We start from the raw sequence: 7,500 nt of genomic DNA, 5'->3' as shown, positions 1-7,500 counted from the left end.
AGAAGATTTGAAAAATATCAAGTTCTTTTTTCAAAAGTTCTTAGACGGCCTGTATTAGATAAATTAGAGCTACATTACATATGTAAATACTTTTTGAGGTGTATGTATACATTTAACTCATATTTGTGATAAATATAAGCTTTTTTTGCATAATTAAAACGGAAACCCCCTCCCCCCCTCAAAAAAAAAAGAAGTTTTTTTTTAATAATTATTAATATTTTTAAATTTAACTCCATAATCATAAAGTAAACAACAAAATTAACTGAAAATAGCAATTTTTTTCTGGATAAAATGGTATCTGTAGCTGGTGCCAGAAATATGTTAAAAGACACCACCCAATGTATCTAAAGATTTTAAAGCAAAACAGAAAACGCATGCGCTAAGCTTAACAGCAATTAAAAAAGATGGACTTGGACTCCAAAAGAGGAAAGGGATAAAGCTAGACAAAATTTGGTACAAACTACTGCAGCACTATCCAATTCACCCTCTACGAATTCATTGTTAACTACTGTTCTATAAAATGATAAGTTCATTTTCACAAGTTTCTGTTGAGGATCGAAGGAGTGTGAATTCTGTGAAGGTAGTTAGTATAACAGACTCAAGTCAAAAATGTGTTTAGATTGTTTATAAATAACTGTTTAACTAATGAGTATTGCGTAGACTTATTTATGTAGTTCATGACTTTTAATGAAAATTAATTACACACTGTGTTGCGTAAAACATAAAATCTAGTTTCAATTTACAGGTATACCAGGCGATGATATAAAAAACGAAATGGTCAAGTTAACCATCTTGTCTGCATCAGTGTTTGACAAAGATCTCATACTAGCAGCAAAAAGCATTTTACTACAGGCAGAAAAAGATTGAAGAACTTCATCTATCATATTCATAATGTGTACAGCAAACACCATGTTACTTATCCTTGCCATAGATATTTTCTAAATAGATATTGAAAAGTAAATAGAACCGTTTTCAGTACATAACTTGCTATTCATGTAATAATTTGTTTTGTCATTAGTAAGCCTATGTTGTAGAGATTAATTTAATGTTTTGTTGATGCAAGATTTTTGTTGCTTGTATCCTGATGCAGGTGATTGCTTTGTTGTGCGTATAGGAAATTTGATAACTTCTGTTCTACATTATTGTTCAAAAGTAAGTTAATATATAAGTAGTCTACGAAGTGTTAAGCATATATGTAATTTGAGGGTGACTGTTATTAATAAAAATAAAATGCATATTGTACAGTGAAATTAGTAGACTTATTGCATTTTTTCATAGGTGAACTACAGCTATTGTGAAAGCATTGTGAAAGCATACCTGTTACCGATGACATTAAAGAAACGCCTAACTGCAAAGGAGTCGTTTGATTTGCAGATTGCGTATGGAACGGTGAGCGTTTTAGATGCATTGTTGTTCATATATGTTAAAATATAATGTCTTGTTTTCTTTTTCAGTTCATAAATCCACATTTATCTAATAAAGTCTTTATTTTCTTAAGTTAACACTAACTTAAAACTAATTTAATTTAGTATTTATAGCATAAACTGTAAATATTTTAAATTTGTATGGTGTTGGAAATCTCCTCGCTCATTTGCGTGTACTTATTGTTTTATATTTAGCCTAGCACTGTCAATTCTGTAGATATCTTGCATAACTTGGCTCGACAAGATCACTGGGTTGTGTGTGACTGAAAGGCTTGCTTGACTGAATTTTTGATTGTGGAATGCTTGGATTACATATTTAAGTTGTTTTGGATTTTTAATTTAGAGTATCATTACAGTTTAGAGATGTTTTTTAAACTTTTGTAATTTAAAATATTATTTAACTTTTGGCAAGAAAAAATGGTTGGCACCATCAACAGTGTAGCTCAACTTTTTTAACTGTACCATATACTAACTAGTGATCACCATTGATGATGTATGAAAGTATAGTTAAATGAATTAAAGTGTCAACAAACTTGTATAACTACTTCAATTTTTTTTATTTTGTGTGCCCATCATGCTACATTTATTAGATAGTATATTTAAATATAGTTTAAATACTACTGTGATCAAAAAGAAAGGTTAATTTTTTTATAAAATGAAAAATCTTTATTTATTCTTCCAAATCTGTATCGTCCCCCTCAAAATAATCCCCCCCCCACCCCAATGCACTTTTGCCAACGTTTTTTCCAGTCTTCGAAGCATGGCGAAAAGTCCTCGGTAGGGATAGCCTTCAATGCGCGTGCCGATTCACGTTGGATCTCTTCAATGGACTCAAAACGATTTCCCCGGAGTGGTCTCTTGAGCTTTGGGAACAGCCAGAAGTCACACGGTGCCAAGTCGGGCAAATACGGTGGTTGTGGAGCAACATGGGTAGAGTTTTTGGCGAAAAACTCACGAAGAACCAGTGCTGTGTGCGAAGGCGCATTATCATGGTGCAAAATCCAAGAGTTATTGGCCCATAATTCCGGTCTCTTTTTGCGAATAGCTTCACGCAAACGTTGCATAATGCTTAAATAATATTCCTTGTTGACAGTTTGGCCAGTTGGAAGGAATTTGTAGTGCACGACACCACAATAATCAAGGAAAACAGTCAACATGACCTTGATTTTTGAGCGACTTTGACGTGGTTGCTTCGGTCTCGGCTCGCCTTTTTCACGGTATTCACTCGATTGGTCGGTTGTTTCAGGGTCGTATGCGTAGACCCAAGTCTCATCACCAGTAATAATTTGTTTGTAGATGTCTTGATAGTCAGAAAGGATTGCTTCACACGTTTTAACGCGATGCTCTTTTTCAAAGAAATTGAGAAATTTCGGCACCAAATGTGATTTGAGTCTTCTGAGGTTCAAATGATCCTTCAAAATCGCTTGCACCGACCCAAATGATACTCCAACCATGTCAACAAGGTCTCGAATGGTTAACCGACGATTTGCAAGCACCAATTCTTTGCTTTTGATGATGTGGCGATCATCAATCGAAGTCGATGGTCGTCCGGAGCGTTCCAAGTCATCAACACGTTCTCGGCCTTCTTTGAAGTCTTTGTACCACTTGTAAACATTTTTTTGAGACATAGTCTCTTCACCGAAGGCCTTTTGCAACATTCGATACGTTTCAGCAGCAGAAATATCATTCCGCAAACAAAATTTAATAGCACTTCTTTGCTCAACAAAATTAGACATCGTGAAAATCGCCGAATGCACTTTTGGTACTTCAGAAACAAGCGTAAACAAAAAAAAAATAATTATGAGTTTGACATGTAATTTGGCGCAAATGTTAATGACATTCCTACCAACTTAAAAATAAAAAAGATTGGACGATTCGAATAAGGCGGGAAGTTTAAATTAAACATTCACCTTACTTTTTGATCACAGTAGTAAGTGGCCTTGTTACATTGTATGCTCATGCTGCATTTATTACATTGTATTCACTTGAATATTTGGCTGCACAAGTGGCTGTGTTAATTTGTGTGCTCTTGCTACAGATTGTACCAACTTATTTATTTTTGTAATATTTAGTTTTGTAAACAATTTAGTCTACTTCAATACTTGTAATCTTGTGACTTGTTCCCCAATAAGTTATTACTATAGCAGCCATTTTGCTGTACACTTTGTACTTTTTGTGATTTGTGAATTTATTTAATGTTTGATTTGATAATTAGTTGGATCTTGGGTGCTACCCATCGTGAAACTATTTTGTAATGTAGCTTCGGTACATGTTTCAAAATAATAAACTTGGCGTTGCTAAATGACACAATTTTGCTTTGAATGTAAATGATTAAAACAATTCTTTAATATTGTTATTTGAAACCAGGAAATATGCCCTATATTAAATTTGTTAATGGCAGGAATAATTGCCTTAACTATATTCCATGTTGTCAAGAAATTATCCCTTAATTATATTCCTTAATGTCAGGAAAAATTGCCTTTAATTATTTATTTACATTCAGGAAATTATTTACATAATTATTTCCTTTAAGGAAATTTTTTTAAGGAAAACTATTTCCTTAAAATTGTATTTCCTTATTTTAAGGAAATCTTTACCAGTGCTGATTTTGAGGAATTATTTCCTTATTTTTTCCCTTGAATATAAGGTAATTTTTTTTTTTAGTGTATATATATGTGTGTGTATATATGTGTGTGTGTGTATATATATATGTGTGCATGTGTGCATGTGTATATGTGTGTGTGTGTGTGTGTGTGTGTGTGTGTGTGTGTGTGTGTGTGTGTGTGTGTGTGTGTATGTATGTATCTATATATATATATATATATATATATATATATATATATATATATATATATATATATATATATATATATATATATATATATATATATATATATATATATATATATATGTAAATATATAAAAATAAATAAATATATGTACACAGTATGTGACAATATTGTCACCATGTTTGAACGAAGAAACACTTTTTTTTTAATATTATATGCTTTGAAGAAAAATAAAATATTAGTTTTCATTAATTAGATCTAACTAAAAATATTGTTTGACTAAAAATATTGTTGACTAAAAATATTGTTATTAAATTTAGAGGATATTGAAATATTACATTTTTTTATCTGAATATTATAACAATTTTGCACGAATGAAAGCAACTGATGTAATTGTCCACAGTTAATTACGCATGCGCATAAATTAATAGGCTTATGATTTATATGATTGAGTTAACAACTTTTCAAAGATTTTTAATGATAAAATATAATTTTTACATTTTTTAAATGATTAAACATGATTCTAAATTGATTTTGTTTACAAAACATAAAAAAAATATTTTTATTATCATCATAAAAAAAAAAAACTTAAAAAAAAAATATTATGGAAATGCTCAAATCTGGAAAATCTTATTGTGAAATAGCTGCTGAAAAGTCTCATTATCTCACATATAAAATCAAATTACACAATGATTTACAAGAAAATAAGGCTAAAAGTGGCAGAAAGAAAATTGTTACACCAAGAATTCAAAGAATAATTGCTCATCTAATTGCTTCTGGAGAATCTAAAACTGCAAGGATCTTACAAATTTAATGAATAACTGTTATGGTACTTATGCTTCAGTTCAGACAGTCCAATTGAAAGCTCAGAATAATTGGAAGAATCAAGAAGCCATAGTAAGTTTCTTGTCACCGCCAAGCACATTTAAATTATGCTTAACTTCATGCAAACAAGACTTTTGATGATTTTTATGACTGGACTTGGAATAATGAAAGTAAAACTAACATGTTTGGATCAGATGGTATAAAGATATACTTGGAGAAAGCTTAATTCACCAAAAAAAGCCTAATTCTTGGAGAATTTTACAATAAGTACTTAAGATTTTACACCAACTGTTAATAAGACAGGAAAACTCTTGTCTTGGAGATGTTTTTGGGCTCGCTGAGTCAGTAAATTTTTTTTTTAATTCTGATTCACTCCCTACAAGGCTACAAGCAACCACAATTAAGTTGGGAGTTACTAGAAAAAAAGAATAGAGTTATAGAGCAAGGAAACAGTTGATAGAAGACTTAAAAAGTTGAAGGTTATATGAGTCAGGAAAACATGAAGATGGGAGAGAGGTTCTAAAGGGTTGAAGTGCGATGAAAAAAACTAGGCAAATAGAAGTTTTTTGAGCATGCAGGGACAGATACAGTAAAAGAATGAGACTTTGCTGAATGACAAGTAAAGTGAGAATAGTTTTAGTTGATAGTGTACAAATGATTTTTCAATCATTTGAACACTTAAAGTGAAAATTAATTTTCACTAATGAGAGAATTAATGAAAATTAAAGGAGTAATGAATGCTGATGACTATATCAATAGGCTTAAGGTCAAATATTTTAAGTCACTTTGAAATGGGGCAGAACTGTATGCAACACAATGTTCATGCAAGACAACGACCCCAAGCATAAGGCTTGAAAGTCATTAACTGGCCAGCACAAAACCCTGATCTAAACATATACAAAAATTTATGGACAATAGTTAAACAATGAGCCTACAACTTTCCCACTCCACCTAAGAATAAGGATAAATTTTGGGCTCATATACAAGAGGTTTGGTACTCAATTACACCTGAGTAATGCCGATTAGTTGTTAGTGTTCCTGAAAGAATTCAGGCTGTAATTATATCTAAGGGAGAATATTATCAGTCATGTTTTCCAGCCTACTGGAAAGCAACATCTGTCAACCCTATTTTCAAAAATTCTGGAGAGTGATCTGACTTGTCTAATTACCATCCCATTAGCCTTTTTCCTATCGTAAGCAAAGTTTTTGAGTCTTTAATTAACAAACACTTAATCTCTCATTTTGAATCTAATAACTTACATCAATATGAATTTGGATCTTCTTGTTCTACTGCTGATTTGTTAACGGTAATAACAGATAGGTTTTATTGGGCATTAGATAGATGTAAAGAAGAAGACTACCGTCCTCAACATTTCTAGTAATAATAAGCTCTCTTTTTATGGTTTATCAGGTAACATCTTTAAGATTATTGAATTTTTACTTACCAATCATAGTATAAAAGATGTCCTAAATGAATAGCACTCTTCATTTTCTGTAACTTCAGAGGTTACTCAAAATTCTATCCTTGGCCCTATACTTTTTTTATTTTACATTAATGATCTTCCAAAAATTCTCTCATTTTAAGTGGCATTGTTCCCTGATCATACTACCACTTATTCTTGTCTTGATAAGAAGCCAACACTCTCTGACTGCTTGGAGGGGGGATTTGAGCTTGAAAAGGATCTTACTTCTGCTATAGCATGGGGCTCTTAGTGGCTGGTGAACTCTAACTCAGATAAAACTCAATTTTTCAGCTAATTGTTATTGTAATAATCTAGATCCTCTTATATTTATGAACAGTAATGTACTCGATGAGTCATCTACCCTTTGTCTTCTAGGATTAACTCTTACTTCCAATCATTCCTTGGAAACCATATATCAAGTTCATTGCAAAACTAGCATCTGCTAATAGTTAAGATTGCATCTCTTTATTGTGCTTGCTAATTTCTCACTCTGAATTCTATTTTTTATCTCTATAAATCTCAAATCCATCCTTGTATGAAATATCTGGAGCGGATTTTTTCTCTTTTCTACAAATACTATAATGGAGGCCGTTCTAAAGAGCTAGCATTTCTTGAGCCATCTAGTTAAATTCATTCTCCTGTTAATTGCCATTCAATTAAGTCTCATCCTTTTACTATGACTGTTCCTAAGCGTTCCAAATATTCTTATTTGTTTTTTTTGTTTATATATATATATATATATATATATATATATATATATATATATATATATATATATATATATATATATATATATTTGATATAAAAAAAGCATCTAAAATAGAGATTTATCTTGTAAAATTTTACTAGTTAAATAATTGTAAAAACAAATAGTTAAATCTTCTGAATATAGCTAATAATTTACTAATTAGTGCTAAAATATCTGATTATTGATTATTATAAGTGGAGATGCAAATCAATATTTACATATGCAAATTTTATTTATATAAATATTTATAT

The 7,500-nt window shown here is 30.9% G+C and overlaps 1 protein-coding gene and 1 long non-coding RNA gene across 2 annotated transcripts in view; one reads left to right on the top strand and one right to left on the bottom strand.

Moving 5' to 3' along the window:
* The window catches only part of LOC136078200 (uncharacterized), a 17,246-nt gene extending 14,027 nt beyond the window's left edge, over positions 1-3,219 (top strand). Inside the window, exons 2-3 of the long non-coding RNA XR_010637603.1 lie at positions 1,279-1,389; positions 1,620-3,219. This is a non-coding gene — a long non-coding RNA (uncharacterized LOC136078200). The remainder of the gene's footprint in view (positions 1-1,278; positions 1,390-1,619) is intronic.
* Positions 1-7,500, bottom strand: part of LOC101236008 (phosphoribosylformylglycinamidine synthase) — a 50,584-nt gene that overhangs the window by 7,199 nt on the left and 35,885 nt on the right. The gene's annotated exons all lie outside the window — the stretch shown is intronic.

This window comes from Hydra vulgaris, chromosome 03 (genome assembly GCF_038396675.1).
Source record: "Hydra vulgaris chromosome 03, alternate assembly HydraT2T_AEP".
Lineage (NCBI taxonomy): Eukaryota > Metazoa > Cnidaria > Hydrozoa > Anthoathecata > Hydridae > Hydra > Hydra vulgaris.
The sequence above is the reverse complement of the archived record's forward strand: the minus strand, read 5'-3'. Positions and strand labels throughout refer to the sequence as shown.